This window comes from Canis lupus, chromosome 13, assembly GCF_003254725.2.
Source record: "Canis lupus dingo isolate Sandy chromosome 13, ASM325472v2, whole genome shotgun sequence".
In the NCBI taxonomy this organism is placed as follows: Eukaryota; Metazoa; Chordata; class Mammalia; order Carnivora; family Canidae; genus Canis; species Canis lupus.
The window spans coordinates 23,954,298-23,977,899 of NC_064255.1; the positions used below are offsets into that span (position 1 = coordinate 23,954,298).

Below are 23,602 nucleotides of genomic sequence, written 5' to 3' on the forward strand. Positions count from 1 at the left end.
CTTAAAACAGATAATGATTTTATTTTTAAAGGCTTTGCTCATTTATGTCTAGTCTCTCCATCCCGATGTGTTAAGGAGAGATACTACACATGTCACAATCAGTTTTTAAAATTTTGTGTGTTCATTCATTTCACAAACATCATCCTTCCTTCATCCTACTAGTGCTGCAGGGAAACAAAAGAAATAAGATGAATATGAGCATTTGCATTATAAGGTAGAGGACAAAGTATTTCATAGGTAGCCTTTAGGAAGATTTCCTAGTTTCAATTGAAATTCACCTCTTCCACCTCTAATGTCTGGCTTGGAGATTTTTGTTTAGGGAGGCCTTTGTCTTTAAGCTTCTGAAGTCACATCCTTCAACAGCAATTTCTGAGTGCATGGCCTGTGGCTACTGAAGCCCAAGACCCCTTCCTTTAAGATTTGACTTTCTAGCTACCAGCTGGCTCACGACACAGTCAGGTAAGAATCAAAAGCCATTCCTTCTTGGTAGCTGAATACAGGCTGCTTTCTAAGGCTATTGTTCCAAAAATTACCTCCTAAAACCGCACCCAAATGTGCAATTTACCCACTGTGATGACCATGCTTATCCTTCAGCAATGTCCCTGACTTCTCTTAGTTGTCTGAAATATCCTTTTCATATTTTTTTCTGATGATGTGAATGGTTTGTTTCTAGCACCCTTATAAAAATCCTTGACATCTACAGTGGTGTAGTAACCCACTTTGTACCCCACTCATCAGCAATGTGATCAACGGGACCAATATTCTAAGAAAAATCATAGTGTACGTGAAGGAAACAATTCTCCATTCATTTAATATTTTGGTACTACCTGTCTGAGGACCTGTGTCTGGGGATATTTATTTTATTTAATAGCAATAAGAATTATTAGCAGGTTGTCATTACCATTCGTAGTTGTCAGGGAGGAAATTGATGCCCAAGAAGTCAAGCAAATTCTGCAGAATTTTGTAGCTCCTTGTGATAGGGTTGACATACAAAGCCAGGTCTCTATGGACCCAGGGACAGCTCTTTCCACTTTTTGCACATTTAATCCACTTACAGAAGCAGTCTGGTGTGAAGCATAAAATCCATACTTCATATTAGTTTCCAGATGCCCTTTGATTCACTTTCCAGTGAATCTTATGTACTCATTATAGCAGGTCTGACAAAACTTGAAAATACAGATATTTGTTTGAATTCGTTTGTGTCCTTAAAATTTTTTTTCTTTAACAGTATTATAAAGTAAAATTGTTCATGAAGTAAAATTTTCTGTTATTCAATTAATCCTCACTATGAATTCTTAAAAAAATTTATGTGGGTCTGTGTGTATATGTGTATTTTGTCTCCCACCTACACACATTTATATCCAGTCTTGACATTTGAATTTCTGTTCCTGAATTTTTCCTTTTAAGATAAAAAGGACTTTCATTTTCTGAAGACATTGATTTAAAAGGTTGGTTCTCAATTTGAGTTCATCTAAAAGTTGGCCACACAACTTTGACAAACATGATTCACTCCTGGGGCCTCATTCTCTCCACCTGTGAGATGAGAATGATGGCCATGTTACTGTTCCACTTCTTTTTCATGGAAGTAAACACCTATAAATGGATTTGACATAACCAGTACCTTCCCCTTAGAAATGAAGCCTGGTTTATTTTTGAGTACATTGTTGTTTCTTGATCTGTCACTTGCTCTTCAGTGGTGATAAAGAAATCACCTGCTCATATAACTGCAATATCGTGCCTGCTGTTAATATTCAAAGCATTCTTTTCAGCATGGAGAACCAAGAACCCATGGTGAAGAATCAAGAAATCCTTATTTAATTTTCCAGAAATATTGGAATATATACCAGTAGGCTTTGCACATAATTTGAGAAAGAGAAAAACCTATAGCAGCCTGAGATAAATCTGTTGTAAGGAAGTTGCTATAATTTTGGGCACAGGGTGTGCAGAGTGGCCACAAGGTGGCAGCCTCTTAGAACACCTGGGCTAGTGGATGTCCTGAGAAATGGCCATGGTGTTTGATCTTGCCTTCACAGCTCAGCCATATCCAGGTCAAGTGTGTGCCAAGGTGAGAGCTGCCAAGGGGTTCATCAGCTAGCACTGATGGAAACCACTTCTTGACGGTGTTTTAAAGCAGTAACTGTATCACTCTTCCATTTTAGAGTGCCATAGCTTTCATAATGCTTTATTTCCCTCAAGAATCTAAAACCTAGAATGGTTAGAAAAAAAGTATGGGGGTAGGACTCTTCATTCTATTTTCCTATTGTTTGCAGTGATTGGTTCTCAACCTTGATGGTACATTAGAATATCCTGGGGAACTTATAAATCAATCTCTGGGGCAGGGTCCCAGAGATTGATTTTTAAAAGCACCCCAGGTGATTCTAAAGTGCATTCAGAGTTGAGAACCATCTTTCCAGGTCCTCACAATTTATTCACTCATTCACTCACCAGTTATTGCACACTTCCTCTGTCAGCTCGGAGCAAGGTGATGGTGATGATGTAAAATGAGATTCTACAATTGTCCCCAAAGACTGTGCAGGTTAGTAATTCAATTCAATGGACGTCAATTCAGCAAACATTTTTCAAGCTCTTATGCATGACCAGGACTATACTAGATACAGAGGAGGCTGAGATGACAGCAGATCCTGCTGTCTGGCTTTTATATTCCAGTGGGTGGTATGTATGAATAATTACATGAGGCAGAATTTGGTATTATTAATGTCTGACCTTTCTATATAACACTTCCCAGTAACACAAAGATTATTTACCAATCTAGATAACTTGAAGCTCACTCAATAATTCTTGAGATGTAAGCAGCTGGCTATCAGTATTTGAGGTTCAGAGAGAAGACTAACATGCTTTGCCAAGAAGAAGCAAGTCAGTCCTCACACTCACACCTACAGACTCCATGGTCTCTGCTTGCTGACTTCTTTCATGCTATGCTGTGGGGCTCAGGAAAGAGTGGTTTTGACTCCATGAGTGAGGACAATTGTTTAAGGGCGTTTTTGTGTATTTGTCTTGGGAGTTTAATTTCCTGGAGAAGAGCAGATAACCATTTCTGTCCACACATTTCCCAAGATCCTTCCTCCATCCAGTCAAAGGCCTCTTCTTGGTGCTATCCTTATGCTCATATCCTTTTAAATGATTTCTTACTTTTACCAACATTTCTCTTTTCTCCAATGTTCTGGATGTCTATTGTCTTGGAGAGAAAACTGAAAGTATTTAGTTCCGTCAGCAGATCTGCTTGTCATGCTTCTGTCAATCATAGAAAGGTTTAATTAGAGGACTGAAAATTAGTCCAAATGTATATAAAGAAGAAGCCAAACAAGTCTCAATTTTAGAGATCTCCATTCTGTCAGCTAATAAAGTGTTAAGCCAAATGCCATCTGGATTGGGACTGGCACATAAGATAGTTGATGATGAACATGTTTTAAGAATTAACCTTATGGCTGATTTGGAAATTTGTCTCTTAAGGGAGTGAAGTGTGGGTGAATATCCTCCTCACATGCAGAATCAAAGTGATATTAACACCCTTCAGAGTCAATCAATATAAGTAGATATTCCTGGGTCACTGTTTTATTTTCCCATAATAGCAGAGAATCCACTAAGTGATTGATTCTCAGAGGTCTCTGGCATTTCTATGGCATAGAAGACTTTGCTGCTGAAGACCTCACGGGGGACTGTGGAATTATCTATCCTTTCCTTAAAGGCTTGGCAATCTTAAATGATTAGGACTGTCCAGATTTAGATGCGAGAGCCTATGAGAAACACTAGAAAATTGGAGTGCATCCAGGAGGAGACATTTATATGATGAGGAACCTGCACATCCTCCTAAAGAGCAGCAACTGAAGAGCTGTAAAATTTTAGGATGAGGAAGTGAAGATCCAGAAATAAGGATGGAAACATGAGAAATGTCCAAATATGCAAATATCTATTTGTGGAAGTGAGGTTATGTCCATTCTATCTGGCTCCAGAGAGAAGGACAATGACTAGGGATGGTGATGACAGGGGGATACATTTCAATTTATGCTGATGTAGAAATCATTATGCACTATAATGATTCTGCAATAAAAGTGGTTGCTTCATAGCCCCCCCCCTTTTTTTCAGAGATGTTCAAGAACAGTATGTCAGGAATGTAGAAGTAGGGATTGAGAAATTGGTTCTAATGAACTTTCCTGGAAATATTCAACAGCTCTGGTTTTCTCCCTCAAGAAGGTTTAGCCCTCATGTCTCTAATTTTGTTCAACACATTGTATCGTTGAACTTCACTCTTTCAAGTGGGAGAAACACTGGAGGGATGCTAAAAATCAGCCATTAGTGTGAAGTGGACAGGTAATCCATTACCCACACTTCTAGGGTGTATAGAACACTAGCCCCTGTTAAATAAGCATATATATGATGATTCTTCTGATGCCAAGTCAGCTGTGTATCAGAGGGGCAAACAGTCCCACGCAACCCGATTCTAGTCTATTCTTCAAGCTCCTTTGCCCCTAACTCTCCCTCTTTACGCTTGAGTCAGACTCAACTACTGAACACACTCTTCTTTACCACACAGTCATGGTTCTGCTTAAGCTATTCTATGTCGGAGAAGTATTCCCTTCCATTCCTCCCCTAGCACCTTTACCTACCTCAACTCCCTTCATCTCAGACCCCACTTTCCATAGGTCGTCCCTAACCCCCAGGGATGTGTTCATTGCCCTTTCTCTGCTTCCATAATACCTCCCTTAAATTTCACTCCCCTCCCTTAAAATTCTGGCACACGTTACTACTTAGTGATGGCACACTTTCTTGGCTGAGCCGGGATTCAACTTTAGAATCCTTTAGAAGTCATTTCAGGAAGCCACTACTAATGAGCCAGAGCAGATGATCCAGATGAAACCTGCCTGCCAGTCCCAATTTGGTGCATGCCTCACTCATGACACTTTCTATGTTGTATCGTAAGCTTTCATGAAATTGTTTTTTTGTACAAGCCTGAAGACACCATCAGGGGAATTGTTGTAATCTTTAGATTTTTAATAAATTCTCACTACTGTGTGCAGGGCTTGATATTGGTCTTCACAAAGATCTCCTTGCTGTGGAGGTGAATGGGAGCTTGGTGGGAAGAAGGTTGGTAGGGCAGAGGGGAGCTCTCGAATGCCTTCACAATCCAGTCTCTGTGTGTCTCCCTGATGATGACCCCAGATGTTACTCTTTGAATGGAGGATAGGGGAGAGGGCACCATAACTGCTGCCTACCTGGGAGATGGGCTGGGAACAGGTTGGTGCCTTTAGGACCTTTTCCTTCAAGGTTCTGAGGGATCCTCTGGCAGAAAGGGTATTACTCGCCTTTGAAATCCTTTTTATTTACTTTATTTATTTAATTATTTATTTTTTAAGAGAGAGAGAGAGAGAATTTCTCTGGATGCCACGCCCAGCATGGAGCCTGACATAGGGCTCGATCTCATGACCCTGAGATCATCACCGGAGCTGAATCCAAGAGTTGGACACTTAACTGGCGGAGCTACTCAGGTCTCCTTGTTTCTTTTTAAGGAATGCTTCACTATTCAGGCCTTTGTGTGGGCAGCTTCCCATGCTTACCTCCTCTCACTGTGTCCACACAGAGCCCTACCTTTCTTTCTTTTTCTTTTTTCTTCCTTTTTTTTGGTTTTATTTTTAAAGTTTTTATTAAAAGTTCAGGTAGTTAACATAGAGTGCAATATTAGTTTCAGGTGTACAATATAGTGACTCAACCCTTATGTGCATCACCCGGTGCTCATCACAGGTGCATCCTTAATCCCCATTCCCTATGTCCTCCATCCCCCTCACCCACCTGCTCTCTGGTGACCACCAGTTTATTCTCTATAGCTAAGAGTCTGTTTCATGGTTTGCCATTCTTTTTTTCCCTATGATCATTTATTTTCTGTCTTAAATTCCACATATGAATGAAATCATCTGGTATATGCCTTTCCTGACTGCCTTATTTCACTTAGTGTAATGCTCTCTAGTTCCATCTGCATCATTGCAAGTGAGCCCTACCTTTCCATTGCAAAGTGCTCATTCCTTCCCCAAGGGCCCTTTAAACCTAGCTCCCACCAGCCGTCTCTCCCCTGTGTGCCACCAGGGGGTGTCAGTTCAGCGCTGGTCCACCTTGTGCTTGGCTTGCCTGCAGTCTCCTGTCCTCTCTCCATCCATCACCTCCCCACAGGACCAATTCTTTCCTTCTGCTCTGTGCAAGGAGCTTGGCTTCCGGGAACTTGTCTTCAGTGGCTTTTGCTCCTGAGCTTCCAGCAGTTCAGGAGCATCAGTGAAGAGCAGAGTCCTGGGGCTGATGACACAGGCTTGGAGGCAGATAGAAATGACTCTACCATTCACAAACCATGTGATCTTGGCTTGATGCTAAATGGCATTGAGACTTAGCTTCTTCATCTGTTAAAAAAAAAAAAGTAAATTATCATACCTGCCTCATGTGATTTTGGGGAAAATTAAATAATTCTTGCTGTACCCTTAGCAGACCCTGCCTTGTAATATCAAATTTTGGAGTGAATAACTGAATGTCGTAAAAGATCTCAAAACTAATCTAAACATAAAGATAATAATGAAGTGCTATTCACGAGGCTACGGGTCAGCTGGGGCTTGGGGAGCTCGTAGGGTGCATGTGGTGGGAAATATGACTGGGCAGATGAGTAGGAACCCGGTTCAGGAAGGCCTTGAAGGAAAAGCTGAATGCTTAGGACATCATTGTACTTTTGCTCTCTAGGCAGGAGGGAAAGGACACCAAAGACAGTCATTGATCAATGCCAGCCCACGAGTCCCATCTACAGAAAGGGTGAGCAGTCCTGGGGATTTACAGGAGAACTGAGCAATTCTTTTTTGGAAGAGTACCTGTGATTGAGATCAGAATGCTTTTGCCTTACCTGATGGGGGATGCTTTGAGGAGCCCCATTGGCCCTGTTTCAGGCCTAGAAATTCCTAACATAGTCACTTTCTCGGCTGGTAAACCTTTTAAGGCTCCAACGGCAGGTTTGGTCACAGCTCTTTTATGCAGAGGCTGACATTAGAGCACAGTTCGGTCACCAGTAAAGATGAAGGAGAAGGGACTGTGGGAGAGCTGCCCAGTTGACAAATGTGGGTAGGGTTGACTCGGGTGCTGAGACCAGAGCATGGTGCCAAGCCCTAGGGCGCAGTCTGGCGGTGGCCCCCGCACCTGGCGGCTCACCACTGGGAAAAGATGCTGGTATCTGTTGGACTTCCATCACAGCACGTCTGTGAATTCACCTTAAAGAAACAAAGACCAAAGACTGGGACGTGGGGTGGACATGTGGGAAGGCCCATGGAGAGGAGGGGGTTCATGGACTCCGCCCAGTTCCAGAGGAGGGATGGTGACCAAGGGTGACATTTCAAGAGGACCAGGTAACCACTCAGTGGAAAAACTTCAGAGCTATCAGACAGTGGCAACCGCTGCTTTACAAATGTCCTATTGGTAGCGATGTTTAAAGACAGACTGCCACTTGGGGGAAAGGGAGTCATCAGTGGGTCATTCTTGAAGTAGCACTTTAGATGAAATGAACTCTTACTTGGGAAGGAAGAAAGTTGGATAAAATGTATTTTCCGGAGACTTCATGAACTGCAACATACTTTATTTATTCAGTACTCTTGGATGCTCTAGAAGAGTCTCCTGTCTGCCCACCTTTCTAAAGATCCTCACCGCATTGTCTCTACTGGAAGATGGTTCTCTCAGCTAAGAGCAAGAACTATGTGCTATTTACATCTGAATCTCAGCCCATAGGATACTACTTACCATCGAGTAGGGGTGCATTAGATGTTTGTTGAGCAAGTGAGTCTCAAATTAATTTTTTTTTTGTATATAGGATTAGAACATGGACCAAGTCCCTCTTGTGTACTAGATATGCCTATTTGGAATGAAAACCAATAGCTAACATTTATCGCTCTCTTATTACTGGCCAGGTGCTGGGCTTAATGCCTTATACACATTGTCTCATTTCAACCCTACAAACAGCCCTATTAAAAGATCAAGCAGGGATGCCTGGTTGGCTTAGTGGTTGAGGTTGAGCATCTGCCTTCAGCTTAGGTCATGATCCTGGGGTCCTGGGATCAAATCTTGCATCAGGCTCCCCACGAGGAGCCTGCTTCTTTCTCTGCTTATGTCTCTGCCTCTCTCTGTGTGTCTTGCATAAATAAATACAATCTTTAAATAAAAAAAATAAAAAAAGAAAAATCAAGCAGATGTTACTATCATAGTCTTTTTACTAATGAGGAAACTAAGGCATACAGAGGCTATACAGCTCCCCCACGGTTACATAGAGAGCAATTAGATGATGCAGGATCAAAATTTAGGTTGTGTGACTCCAAAACCAACGTAGTTCATCAGTGCACTATACCATGAGTGAAGGAATGATCGTTAGCGATCATTAATCGGGGCAGTGTATTTGCAAAACATAGCTAGCAGTTACTGAGTGCTTTCTATATGCCAGGCACTAAGTATTTGCTCACTTAATCCTTGCAGCAGCTTATAATGTAGGTACTATTATTGTGTTCATTTTATAGATAAGGAACAGGATCCAGGATTTTCAGGTTTATTGGATCCTAAAGCTCATCCTTCCAATGTTATGTGGTCTTCCCTCTATTGTGATACTGAAGAGTGAATAATGAATCTTCTTCTGTAAAAGGTATGTGTTGCTCTAAGAAAACTGTACTTGGATTTGACCTGGAACTGGATCTCAGCTCATCAAATACTTTGTTAGGATAGTAACATTCCAGAATGCTTTCTGCTTGCCCACTGGACATTGCTTAACTAAGCACTTCAAGGAAGGATGGAAGGTGGCAAAGAAACTCCTCATAAAGCCAGTATTGTGGGAAAAACTAATAATTTAGTACCAAGTGTAGATGGGTTTAGGGCCTAGTTTGCCAGTTTCTTGGCTAGAGGACCCTGCAGGCTAACCTCTCCATACCTCAGTTTCATCATCTATAAAATGGGAATGGTAACTATACTCACCTCATAGTGCTGCTATAAAGAGTTGAAGGCACCAAATTTCCTTCCCTTTCCTTGTCATCTCATACTTCTTTTCCCTCTTTTTCTCCCTCTTTATGTTCCTTTCCGTCTTTCCCTTTCTTCTTCATTTTCTCATTGTTGTTCATAAATTTTTTAAAAGATTTATTTGCTAGAAAGTGAGAGAGAGAGAGAGAGAGAGAGAGAGAGAGACAGCATGTGGTGGGGGTGGGGGTGGGTGGGAGGAACAGAGGGAGAGGGAAAGAGAGAATCCCAGGCAGACTCTTTGAGAAACACAGAGCCCAGCACAGGGCTCGATCTCAGGACCCTGAGATCATAAGCTGAGCTGAAATCAAGAGTCAGATGCTTGGGCAGCCCGGGTGGCTCAGAGGTTTAGCTCTGGCTTCAGCCTGGGGTGTGGTCCTGGAGACCCGGAATCGAATCCTGTGCCGTGCTCCCTGCGTGGAACCTGCTTCACCCTCTGCCTGTATCTCTGCCTCTCTCTCTCTCTCTCTCTCTGTGTGTGTGTGTCTCATGAATAAATAAATAAAATCTTAAAAAAAAAAAGAGTCGGATGTTTAACCGACTAAGCCATCTATGTACCCCATGTTGTTCTTAAGTTTTTAATGTGGATTTATTACTGCATACAAGATATCATTCATTCCTTTTTCATATTTTCACCTCATCACAATCAACCATACTCCAAAATAATGCTAAACCTTCTAGTTGGATTGCAAACTATGTTCCAAGAAAGTGGATGTGGCTTTAACAGGAAGAGGTGCCCCTGCACCCCTTCTTTGGGTTCGTATGTTTGAGGTAAAAAACTTTCTTGCTGAGAAGAAGGGCAAAAGCTGATGTGTTCAAGAGCACACCTGCGCTTGGGCCAGCAGCTCAGTGTGGGGAGCCGGGGAGCTGGGAGGCATGGCTGGCCAACAGGAGGAATCCAAGAATTTACCACACGAACCCAACACAGCACCTGGGCAGGGCACTTCTTGGGAAAGAAATCCTCCTCTCCTTGCCTGAGGATCCCTATGGGTGTGTTTCAGTGGAGAGTGTCAAATTGTACTTTAGACAAGCAAAGCAGGAAGAGGACTAATCATTTACATCTCGGCTTTTTTTCTCCCTCCCTCCCTAGGGGTGAGGACGTGTGCTGCCTCCTGCCGGGCGTTGTGGGGAAGATTCATTAGCTAATATCGGTAAAGGGCCTTTGATGATGACTCCTAAGTGTTTGCACCATGTAATTGCCATTTTTTTCCAAGAAAATGTCCATATAGTTACTAATTAGGCATTGTTGAAGCACCTCATGCCCCATTATTTTACAGTTGTCTTGCAATTAACTGGCATCAGTACCATTTCAAATGACATTTATTGCCCATTTCCCTGGTTTAATTTTTGGAAATTTTATGGGAAGCCTGGGCATTGTTTCTTATTCACTGTAACTAGAATAATTAACAACGTAAATATGGCTTTGGGTGGCGATATTGCCAACTACAACAGTTCTTTAGAGATTTTAATTAAGAACCTACACATTGTACTTCATGTGAAGGTTTATTACGGTGCCAGAACATTCCAAGTACTTCTTCCCCCGAGCCTGTGGCTCATGCCTGAGTGTCCGTGCACTGTTATGCACCCGTATGTACATAGCATACGTTGTATGCATATGGTGTATGCGTGTGTATGCACGTGTGTGTGTTCACAAGTGCACGTGTGTGAATGTATGATCTTCATGACCAAGAGTGTGATAAGAGATAGGAGGGCAAGGACAAAGTCCTCCTTTGGCTTAGTCTTCTTTAAGGCACAAACTAGAGAAACTGACTAATGAGCTTTCCTCCATTTCTTACTATAAGCTAGAGATTTGAGTTGGCCCAAATCAAGCATTTGTTAATGTCCACTGTGGTTTCAGGTATTGGACTAGATGTATTTCATGCTTTCTTCAAGCTTTACAAGAAGTCGATGAGGTTTCTCATGTTGACCAAATGAAGGCTTAGGGAGGCTAAGAAAGGCTTCCAAGGTCACACAGCTATTAACAGATGAAGACAGGACTCTGAAGGACTCTGAGCCCTCGGCCCCTTCCATGCTCTTACTTTCAAGCAAAATTGCTGAGTTTTCTATCTAAAAGTGAGCCTTGGTCATTTGAAAGACCAACTTGTGCCTTCTCCAGGAAGGCTTACGTGGGACACCTATATATACGTAAATTTTTCCTGTATCTGATAGTACTTTGTATCATTTTTCATAATCCAAGTTTTATTTTAGCTATGCTTGGGGAGGGGGAGGCAATATGATACAACTATTAGGAAAGCATAGGCTTTGGGAGCATCTGGATTATATTTCTCACTCTGCTTCTTCCTATCTGAGTCATCTTGAACAATTCTAGCTGGGCCTAAGCTTCATATTGTTGTTGGAAGATGAGTGGAGAGCATGTATGGAAAGCTTAAAATGTCTCATGGCACATAGAATGTATACAATACATAGTGGTTGGATGGTTGGGTGGATGGATGGATGAATGGGTGGATGGGTGGATACAAAAATATAAATAAGTGAATGAATGGCAGAGACCATTAACAATTTGTACAATGACCTCCCCCAAATTCTGATCACTCAAGTTTATATTTAGTATTAGTTCAGTAAGATTATTTTGCAATAAAAATCTCAAGAAGACTTTTTAGAAATTTTAGTGTTTCTGAGTGGGACCTAGACTGCCTGTCCCTCTGTGGTGAGAAAACCGGACAAAACCCTGATTATGATGAAGCATCCAACTTCTTGACAAAAATTACTACTACGACCAGAATATGGTGACTACTAATGAGCTAAAACATAGGAGTCTGTTGTGTTGGGGTTTCCTTCACCCCATTATCATATATAAGGACAGAGGCCAAGAGGAAGCCTGGACTTTAAATCTCAAGATTCTTCTAAGAATTCCAACCCCATCATGTGTAATTATCCAACTTCTGAAGATCTGTCTGCTATAAGGAGTGACATTCATAGGAACTATCCAAGAAATGGACTCTGAAATGGAGATTTTCTGGTGGAAACTTAGCTGGCGAGGCTTTTACAGAGGTAAAGGCATCTGTCAGAGAGGGAGAGAAGCAGGACTGGGGTAGGGTGGCTGCTGCAAGCCTGAAGCATTTCTGGAACTTGTGGGGTGGGCGTTGTGGGGAGGCCTCAGAGCTGCCCTGACTTGAGAAAGAGGGCCACACATTTGAACCCTTGCAAGTTGTTCCAGGAGAAGGGTTGTTCCAGAAGGATATACCTTGGGGCAAGGCCAGAGAGGGGCAGTTCCTGGGGAGGTATTGAGCTCTGAGCTGTCAGCATCCCATGCCCCCAGCAGCTATAGGAATGGATTTCTCTATCCTGAGAGGGTGACCGCTGGGTGAAGCACTATGGCATTCACCATAGTGAAGTAGGTTTGAGCTCAGGATCCTTTCCCCTTATGACTGCATCATGATTTTTCTCTCTCTGTCACTCAATTCCTATTATCATATTCACTTTACCACTGGAGATAGAGTTTCAGAGTTAAGTAACTGCCCCAATGACACATCAAGAGAGTGTGGGCTCACCATATGCCACCAAAGCCCATGTACATTTCCTAGGACCATGTACCTGCCTACTTTGATAGCAAACAAGAAGTCACTCATAGCTTGCTAAACTGTTCAACAGTTGCTTGCTGAATCTCATAAGTAGATTGAAAGATACTCTGTGTGTGTGTGAGAGAGAGAGAGAGAGAGAGAGTGAGAGCAAGAGTGAGAATAGTTTCAGAGCAAGCAGAAATTTGACTGTTCAGTGTGGTTAGCATCACTCAGGATTTTAGATGAAGAGTAGGCCATTACAACACACTTCACGCTGAGAAGATTCTGAGTCAGGTCTTACTGCTTATAAATATAACTCCATGCAATCAAACCTAGTATACACTTTCTGAGCTGCATTTATTAATTTCCTACTATTTTAGGAATTAGTTTTTGCACATCTATGATGTACTCACTAGGGACGTGCAGGTAAAGGGAGCTCAGAGGTTGGTGACAGGTTGTGTTGCTCCCGGGCTCCAATACCGTGAAAGGATCCTGCAAACATGCTGGCCCGGGGAATACAAATGTTCTCCAAAACTTCAGTCTGTTCCACCATTCCCAATCTGAGGTGGAGACTGCAAGAGGGAGGGAAGGAGAGAGAGGCTTTAGGGAAAAGATAGCACATTTACTCCAGCCTTGAAATGTCCTACAACCCAGGAAGCTGTGAATGTTCAAGTGGCCGTCTCCGCCAGAGTAAGCCCCTGCGGGGTTGGCTGGCATAATCATCAGCCCAGACACTTACAGATGCCAGCTTCAGGGCTGCATGAGCTCATGAAGGCACAGCAGCCAGTGGGAGGCTTCTCTCCACACAGGACCAGCTCAGGCATGCATCCTTGCCCCTTACTCCCCCAGCTCACGAAGAAAGGCTGGGCTTTAGCTCACCATCCCATGTTTACAAAATATTTGCTCTTACCTGCCCAGGCCTCCTCAGGGTCTGTGAGCCTCCAACAGGTGCAAAGGATTCTTGGCACCTCTTCCAACTAAATGTGAGAGCAGAGTCTGGCTGGTCTCGCGGTTAAAAGCAGAATGAAGTGGGCTTGAGTTCTGGTTCCAAGGCTTGCTGGCAACTGGCAGGCTACTTCACCAGTCTGGGCTTTGGTTGCTCCATCATCTGCAAAATGGCTTGGCGGGGGATGGGGGTGGTTAATAGCCATCCCCTATTGGGAGGAGCAAATGGGAGAAAGTTATAGCTCCACACAAATGGCTGAATTCAGATTACATTGTCACTTATTGGACATGTACCAAAGGCTGGGTATGGTGCTGGAAACATCTGTTTGCATCATCTTCATAATCAATTGACACCACAGTCGCCTTCTGCGAATTTGCAGAAATGGAACTCATAGAGACGATTTGACTTGCTGGTTGCCAGCTATTGAGCCTACGCTGGTTCCTGATATCCAGTGTTGCAGAGATTAGAGACTGCCTGGGCTGCAGAGGGGGCGAGATAATAATGTTTGCCCAGCAGGTGGTGTGGGACCAGATGCTGTCTAACTCTCCGCTGATACCCAAGGTCTATGATCTGGTGGCTGGGTGAGGACCCCTGCTGGCCTAATTTTGTGGGCTGGTGTGAAAGCCTTGAGGTTGGAGGTTTGGATGAAGAGGACAAAGGATCCATGTTTCATTATTTGTTTAGTCACTCCTTGGATGCATTGAGTGCTCCTCGTTTCATGCCACTACGTTGTCAATGTCCTTTGCACAAAGATCCCAATGCTGTCAGATGCTGCTTGGCCTGCCTCTGCTTCCTGCTGAAGCCTCACCTCCCCAACCCTGCTCCCTTGGGGCCATCAGGCCAGCAGCCCCAGGGGCTGCTCCCTCTGGCCTTTGCGAGTGCTGCTGGCTCTGCCTGGAACTCCCTCTGCGTGGCTCTTGTATCATCTTTTCATCCTCCAGCTTTCAGCCAAGCATCTTTTTCTCAAGGCAGGGGATTCTGAGGTCCTGGGGCTGGCTCAGTGTCCTTTGTGAATCACTAATAACAGACCTGTCTTTCTTTCCTTCAGAGCACCTCATTCGCTCTGCAGCTATACATTCTCTGATGGATTAACTGATTAATATTTGTCTTTCCTTCTACACTGTAAGCCCCATAAAAGCAGGGGCAGTCTATGTGGCTGGCGCAGACCTTCTGATCACAGACCACCTACCATGTAAATACTCTCTAAGTCCCAGTCAGTATCCAATCTGTGAAACTGGTGTTTGGTAGGTGTTAAATAAATATTTGTGGTTCTCTTTCAAAAAGCTGTCTTCCGTTCTTTACGAACACTAATTCAGTTCCTACCCGCACATTCCTTAATGGGTCGAATGACTAATAAGGAGTGAATGGGGGAAGGAAGGACTGGTTATCACTGGTACTTGCCATACACTTAACTGTTTGCAAAGCTTGCACTTCAATGAGCACCTGTTATTGTGTTGTGGGGTTTCAACCTGTGGAGGAGAATTCAAGGTCTGGTCTGCTTATCCACCTGGGAGCTGGTGTCCATAGTAACAGGGACTCTTTGTGTAACATGGGGGGGCATAGACTTTGGAACCAGACTTCCTGGATCGAAAGCCTGACTCCACCACCTATTGGCTCCATGAATTTAAGTGAGTCACTTAACTGACCTTTGAGTCAGCTTTGCCATCGGTCAAATGGGTTAATAATAGTACTTATGTTGTAGGGTTGTTGTGAGGACTGAGTATTTTAATATTTGTTTTATGAAGTTTTTAGAACAGCTCCGGACATGTAGTGCATGCTATGTAATGCCTGCTATTGTTTGATTTGTTTGGGAGGTCATGTTATGCCTTCTCGGGTGCCAGCCCCTCTAGCCACTCGCTTCCTACTTCTGCCTCCCTTCTGGCCTGAGTTGCCAAAATCTGACCATTTCCTGAGCCTCGTCGATTATGACAGTGTTTTTTGTTTCTCCGTGATTTCGGTGGAAAAGGAAAATTTCCTTCCAATTTGATTTTCAATTTCAAAATTAAAATTGTCCATTTCAAATTCAATTTCAATGTGATTTTTCAGTGAAATTTCTCCACTGGTAGAAAATTGACCTGTACTTCCACTTAAATCTCAGCTCTGCCCCAAGAAAGTTTGGTTCCACAGGTTTAATCAACCAAAAACAGCGGTGTTGGGAGGCGAGCAACCTTGAGAAAGCTGGCTTTTGCCAGCGCGGGTGGCCGCAGTTCACTTCCACTGGGCTAAGTGGGGCTGCATAAATCCTAGTGTTAGTTTTGTGTGCATCACCGCTCTTCTTTCTCACCTCTTATCAGACTCCTGGCTAGCAAGCTGATGTTAAGAGAAAAGGAATGTTCATGAAATGCCTTTGTTTGATGGTCCGCCAGCACAATTTAAAAACAGAATTAGTTATTAAGGTTCACTCAAGTTATGGGGGTCGAAGCTTTAAAATGTGATCTGGCTAAGACAGAAAACATTGTCTGGGGAGGACAAAATCCACAGTCCACAGAGGTGTGACCCAAACCCACGTTCTATAGCAGTTAGGGCTTTGGTGGCCTTGGGGAAGTCCTTTCCTGCCTCTCGGCCTCCTCATCTGTTAAAGCAAGCACTTCAACCATCTATTCCATAAATATGTATTGAGTTCCTTTTTTTTTTTTCTTATCCATGAGAGACACAGAGAGAGAGAGAGAGAGAGAGGGGGGGCAGAGACACAAGCAGACTTCATGCAGGGAGCCCGACATGGGACTCGATCCCCAGTCTCCAGGATCAGGCCCTGGGCCGAAGGTGGCGCTAAACCACTGAGCTGGTAACTATTGCTGCCCCAATATTTGTTGAGTTCCTACTATGTTTCAGACACTGCTGGACTAGATGAACTTGTGGATGTTTCACAGCTGAATCATCTGCAAAGCCCATCTATGAAACCTCAAATATGCTGAACTGGAGAGTGGGAGTGTGATGGACTGAGTTGTTTTCATCTGTGTGATTAACACAGAGCATGAGGTGCAAATATTTGGTAATATTTGGGTGCAAAATAAAAAATGATAAAATTGTAAGTTTTCCTCTAGCACAATCTTAGATACTTCCAAAAATTATTGACACGGTGCCTTTTTGCTATGATCATTTGAAATATTTCAATGTCCTCTGTGACTTCCTTTTTGACCCCTGCAGCATTTAGAAGTGTGTTGTTTAATCTCCAAATGTTCCCATATATTTTTTTTAGTAATTGAAACGCTAATTTCTTTCCTTTGTACTCAGAAGTCTAGAAGCATTGCAAGTGTTTCCTTCCCGCTCTAGAAGAAACTCTCTATATATGTACCATCCAGCCCTAGGCCAGAAATCCATTTCCCCAGGTGGCATTCTGGAAACTCCTATCTGCACCGTGCCTTTCTCTTTAGTACACTGCCTGGTGAATTCTAGTGGCTTCAGGAGCCTTCCACTCCGATCTCTTCCTCCTCAGCTTAACAAGAGTGCCGTCCTTTCCTTGGGCTCTTTTCCTGGTGACATATGGGAACCTGGAAGGTCCCCAAGGTAGAAGGTTGAGAAAACATTGAGCTTGTCACATGTGTCTGCTTTTTTGCTAGTACACAGTTCTGCACTGACTCCACTCTCTTCCTCTCCGGCTTCTTCAAAAATGCTTTGCTTATTTTGTCCACTTTTATAGTTGTTTACAGTAAAGGGAACAGGGAGCACTCTAGAACCCATGCTGTGTCATGACCACACCCAAAGTATTCCTTTTTAAGGTACTCCTATTTAAGTTACTAATAGTAAACAGAAGAAAATGGTTTTGGAAAGTTAGGTTTTAAAATGCATGCTTTTAAAATTTAACAAAATGTATTTATTTTTATCGACTTTTAATTTTGGTTTGCATGTTTTTTAAAGATTTTTATTTATTTGAGAGAGAGAGAAAGAGAGAGCACAAGCAGAGGGAGAAACAGACTGACTCCTTGCTGAGCAGGGATCCTGATGCAGGGCTCAATCCTAGGACCCTGGAATCATGACCTGAGCCAAAGGCAGACGCTTAACTGACTGAGCCACCCAGGTGCCCCTGTTTGCATTTCTACTAACAAAGAGAAAAATTACTATTTATGAACTTCAAAGAGAAAAATTACTGAGTCAGTTTTTCTCGATTTCTGAACTTCCATCACTCTGAACAACTAAATTGAACCTGCAACTGCTATTATAAAACCTGTTTCTAACAATACCTAAACAGTGCTTTTTTTACTTGATGCTTTTTAAAGATAACACAAAGACCTAGTTAAGAATGACTGATTTAATACATAAGATCAACTATGGTTGACTTTAGCACAGTGCTTCTATCTCACGGCACAGATGACATCCTAATGGAGCCATGATAACCAGTTGACACCTTCCATCTCCACCCTTAGGAGATGGTGAGTCCTTTAATAACATGTTATAGGTAATATTGCTCTCCTGCTCCTATCTGGATGTTCATACTGATTCATGCCTGATTCTTTCTGTTTTGCTCTCTTCTGTATTTCACACTTGTCTCTGCCAGATATGCCAAATAATTCTATTTCATAGAAGCATGACTTTATACCTGTATTGAAAGTCTAGCTCTGAGAATTTGTGAAAGCTTTGTCTGTAATTCCCTGTATTATGGATAGAATCTTCATTTATTGCATTTCTTTTAGCTATTCTTGTTCCTACTACCTACTGCACATACCCATGAAAATGTTGAAACATAAGTTTTTGGGTTTTTTTTTCCCCTCCGGAGTACATTTGGCAAAAGCACAGTGCTAGAACTCCTTGTTATCTGGGAATAATGTCTGCTCTATACAGCTCTGTACGGTTCTAGGCTAGTTGGCTTTTGATGAAAAGAAAAAAAAATCCAATTTCATGCTATCTGAAAAAAAATCTGTTTCACTGAGTCAAAGGTTATTTACCCTATACTAATTCCTGTGTTGCATTGTTAAAATAATTCTCAGCTATAACAATCTCAGGATTTCCCCTTTAGTTATGTTATGCTCATTTAGGATGGTACAAATGAACTTAATAACATCCATTTTGAATGTTTGAAACAGCTTTTCTTTTTCTTATGGTTCGTTCATATAAGATAAGACCCTTGGAGCACTGAATTCTAGGTAGATGAGATTATTCTATCTTCCACTCATTTGTTTGGCTTCATTAAACAATTATAGTTTAAAATCACAAATGCCACTCTTTTTGGGAAAAGAATGATGCTTTTTACTCTGGGGAACACAAAAGAACCAAACCCCCTGTCCCCAAGTTGCTCAAGGCATATGTGGAAAACAGCTACATGCAAAATTAAATGACAACTCAAAATATTTGAAATGCAAACAAACAAACAAACAAACAAAAAACCCCAGAAATTTTGTGAAATACAAATGAGTGGGACAGATAATGTGGACAAACTGAGGACTTGAATGGGCTGAGAAATCTCTTCCAGGAACACTGTGTGGTCAAGGAAAGTTTGTCCAATGTACGTTCATCTCCTGTAGCCTAAAAAATATCTCCATGCTTAAATCCCATGATTGAGTTTATGCACAAAGGTTTGGAAAGCACTTTGTTCTTTGAAATGCAATAGGGTCTGCTGTCTAATTTGCTACTCTGTCTCCTTATTTAACACATAAGTCACCGCCATTATGCTCGGCTATCTTTTTCTCTGTAAGGAACCTCATCTGCTTTCTAGAACCCTGATTCTCCCCTTCTGTTAGTGCCTCTACACTTATGTGCAAGGAGGAATGGAACTGGCTCCCCATTCTGATTCTGAACAAGGTTGTAGGCCAATGTGGACTTCTCTGCCCAGATTGTCTGTGAATGAGGAGCAATGGACTAGAAGAGCATCTCCAAACACACCCAAAACTGTCATTGGATTGTATGTGGCCTCTTGGAAGAAAATAGTTGCAGATACAGCTCTGCATGTTATTGGTTTGAGATCAGACCAGAGCATCTTTCCTCTAGCTATGTCCACAGGGAAATAGTTATATGGGGAACTTAAAGAAGAAATGTCAAACAAAGAGGAAGACTTGTAGCCATATTAAAGAAAAATTGTCCTTGTCTTTAGCTGGAGGTATCACATTCTAAATGTGTCCTTTTACTCTCTCATATATAATATATCCCCCTTTCTCTTGGAAAATGACACTGTAGCCATTGATTTTGTTTTTATCAATCAGGGTGAGCCAACCCATATGATTTTCAAGGGAGTAAACAAACCAGGCACAAGGGCTAAAATGTAATTATGCAATCATGAGTAGGGGAAGAAGTGCGTGCATTTCTGGATGGCTGTGTTCTCTAGACAGAAGCTGAACACTGAAGCTAGGACTTAATGCTCCAGCATCCATATCGCTTTGGGAACACTCTTTATCCTTGTTTGAAAGCATGGACTGAGCAGTGTAACTTAAGCTCCTTTGACAAAATCCTATTTAATCAGGCCTCTTGCTTATCTACAGGCATAAGCCAGCCTCCCCAGAGCCGAAACTTACATTGTTGGGCAATAGAAATTTATTCCCACCCTCTTGCCACTTCCCAGAAACGTGGTCCAGGAACTCAAACTTGAACCGGACCCTAAAGGATGGATGGAATAAATGTCACTTTTATAAATAACTTGTCTATCCTAAGGTTAAATAGTTATTTACCTTAGTTTTTTCTTTTACTCCTGTTTATAAAAAAAAAAATGAACCACTTTTTGTGTAAAATAATGTTTTAATGCTATCCTTTGCAATCTCATTAGTGAATTGGTCCACTCACATTTATTGAATACTTTATCAAATAAATGAGACATCTTTACAATATGTGATACTTTTATGTAGAGCTGAGACTGTACTTGGGCTTTCCAACCTCTTCCATTATTTATCTATTAGTCCTCATACCTGAACCATAGTTTTGATACTTTAAGCTCAGTTTCTTTTTTTTGGGGGGGGGCGGGTATGCAGAGGAAGAGGGAGAAAGAGAATCTTAAACAGGTTCCATGCCCAGTGCAGATCTCAGGACCCCTGAGGATCATGATTGGAGCTGAAATCAAGAGGTGGACACTTAACCAACTGAGCCACCCAGGTGCTCCTTAGCCTAGTTCCTTAACCTCAGCACTACTGGCATATTGGGGCAGACAACTCTCTGTTGTGGAGAGAAGTTCTGTGTGCTGTGGGATGTTTAGCAGCACCTTAGGATTTGCCCTCCTAGGTGCCAGTACCAAGCCCTGCCCCTACCACTACTCAGTTGGCAACAAGCAAATGTCAAAGATATTATCAAATATCCTCTGGGAGACAAAACTGCCAACCATTGAGAATTACTATTTTAGCCTAATGATACATTTTATATATTAGATAAGACAGACCAACTCCTTAGCAATGCTTGGATGAAGTTCTGAAGCATCTGTATCTCATTCATTTTAATGGGGCTCTGGTACTTTATTTAAAGGAGCAGCAGTGTGTAATAACAAGATGAATTCTGTGATCACGAACTGAAACTCATCATGATCATATGATCATTTTTTTTCTCCCTCTTTCTCCGTCTAGAACCTAGGCGTGGAAGCATAGCTTGGAACATAAAATCATTGTACCCTGAGATCTTTTTGACAAAAGTTCACTCCTTAAATTTTGCCTTATGCATGATCACAAAGATCATGTTTCTTTTTCTTTTTTCTTTTTTTTTTTTTTCCTCAGGAAGTGTCTACGAAGGACTTAAATCACTCAGGCAGGATGTGGAAGACTAGGAGGTGTCAGAAACAGCCATGTACCTGCCTAATGAGGCTGGACAAGCTCGAGTGGACAGGATGAGCTGGACAAGAGGAAAGATTGTCCAGGCCAGTATCTGAAACCATGTAATAGAGCATGCTAATATAAGTTGGCAGGAGCATGCCAAAAGAAAATGATGGAAAATCCAGTGGCTAACAGCACCAGAAAAAAAAAAAGACTCACATATATAACCAGGCTTCAGTTTCTGAGCTAACTTCCAGAAGAGAGAGGGAAAGAAATCAGGGGAGACTAAGAAAAATATGACAGCCCCAATAAGAGTTTTATAGGAACCACATGATTGAAATGAGAATCTGGCTCAAGGAACATGTCAGAGACTCAATTATCTGGGGGTGGAGAATAAGATCTTAGAAGATCAGTAGCAAATATTTCTTTATTCTGTGTCTCTGTGCATTAGATGAATATGCTTTCATCACATTGCACATGAGAGTTTATCCATGAAATTGACAAATACTTTTTGAGCACCTGCAGTTGGGTGCACTGGGTGATGGAAATTTAGTAGCCAAAGTAGAAAACCATCCTGCTGTCACACAGTTTATATTCTAATAGAGGAAGAAAGGCAATAAACACAATAAATAGATAAATATATGGTATGTTAGAAGGGAATAAGTGATATGAAAAAAATGGTGCAAGGTATAAAGGCTTGGGAGTGCTGAGTGTCAAATCGAAGTAAATACAGACTTAGATAAAGGGAGACCTTATTTAAAAAGACTATTCTATCAGGCAAAATTCTCTGATCCCAGACACCTGCAAGTATCTCAAAATTCAACAAAAATAAAAGGCTTTTATAGGGTGGGGTGAGCAGAACTAGCAGGAAGTCTTTGGGGGCGGGTAGGGCAAGTGGGTGGGGTAGACAAGTGGCATCTTTGGGGCATTTTCACAGTGAAATGTTTTTCTTTATGGTTAACAGATTCTCAGAATTAGCTGTTTAGGGGCGGATGTTCTGCACTGTAGTAGTTTAGCATTTGCCTGAACTTGAGGTCAAGCCAACGTTTAAGGGCCTGTGTGGAGCAGAGAAGGCCGATTACAATTTGGTCAAGCAAAGTTCAATGGATATGCCATGGGCAATTGTGTGCACTTGGCCATAGCGAAGAGTGTTTATGAATAATGTTAAATAAGGCAGTCAAGGGTAGGCTCATTGGCGTATTGTCAGAGTTAAAGTAAGTGAAGAAGCAAAGACTTCAGAACAATGAGGAAACAAAAAGCTGATATTGAGAGAAAAGCATTTCTGGTGGAGGGAAGCCTAGTGCAAGGCATTGAAGTGAGAATGTAGCTGTTGTGTTTGAAAAATAGCACAACAGAGTACATTTTCCAAAGATTGCCTCAATCATATCTCGCATCCCACATGCTTTTTTTGCAATGCGATCTTGCCACATTCCCATGAACAGGGAAAACTTATTTCTCCATGTCCTTAAATCCTGCCAGGTTCTGTGACTGCCGACACCAATAGATTATAGCAGAAGTGTCACCATGCCAGTTCTAGATGTGGCCCTGTCTTAATTGGCAGGAAACTTCTCCTTCCTAGTTCCTGGTGCACTTGCTCTTGGGACACTGTTTTCCAGAACATAGACAACTCCCCCCCACCCCACCTTGTGCCATGCTGTGAGAAGGCTTAGGTGCACAGAGAGGCCATATGGAGGCTCTCTGGTCTGCAGCCCCAGAACTGTGTGTCATGAGAATGAGTCATCTTTGGGGCCTTGCTTTTTGAACCAGTAGATTACTCCAGATCTGGCTGACAGTGGTCTGTAACCACACAAGAAACCTTAAGCAAGAATGCCCAGCTGAAGTCAATCAACCTACAGAGCAATCGAGACACAACAGATTGTATTAAGCCAATTAATTTTGGTGTAGTTTGTTATGGAACAATAGATGACTGAGATAAATAGCAAGGAGGACATTGTAGGTAGAGGGGAGTGGGCCACAGGGAAATTAATCCACAGGGAGATGAAGTTGGAAAGGTATGTGGGAAATCCTGTTAGATATTGCTTCATACAAACTTTTGAGTTTTTCTCTGAGTGAAGTGGAGGGCTGGTGCAGCGTTGTGAAAGTGCAGTGACATGAATTGAGTAACATTTTGAAAGGGTCTCCCTGGCTGCTGTGTGGGGGAATCAACCTCAGCCACCAATTTTCACAATCTGGGGAACCAATGATGGTGACTCTCAGATCAGGAGAGGAGAGGAGAGGAGAGGAGAGGAGAGGAGAGAGAGGAGAGGAGAGGAGAGGCCAGGGATTGAGCTCTGAGGCATTAAAAGGTGAAGAGGCTGGGACAAGACAAAGGGGCACTAAATCAGGCTGAGTTGGAGCAGGGGATCCTCAAGACTGGTGAAGGAAGTGTTTCCACTAGGAAGGAGCCAGCAGCTGGGTCAATGCTGTTGCTCAGTCAAGTAAGGAGAGAA

At 42.4% G+C, this 23,602-nt stretch overlaps 1 long non-coding RNA gene across 2 annotated transcripts in view; it reads left to right on the forward strand.

The window, feature by feature from the left end:
• Positions 1-10,349, forward strand: part of LOC112662249 (uncharacterized) — a 30,330-nt gene extending 19,981 nt beyond the window's left edge. Inside the window, exons 1-3 of one of the 2 annotated variants that reach the window (XR_007401560.1) lie at positions 7,616-7,809; positions 8,541-8,662; positions 10,118-10,349. This is a non-coding gene — a long non-coding RNA (uncharacterized LOC112662249). Of the gene's footprint in view, positions 1-7,615; positions 7,810-8,540; positions 8,663-10,117 lie in introns of those variants that run through there. The other variant, XR_007401559.1, reaches the window with a different exon arrangement.
• The last annotated feature ends 13,253 nt before the right edge of the window (positions 10,350-23,602 follow it).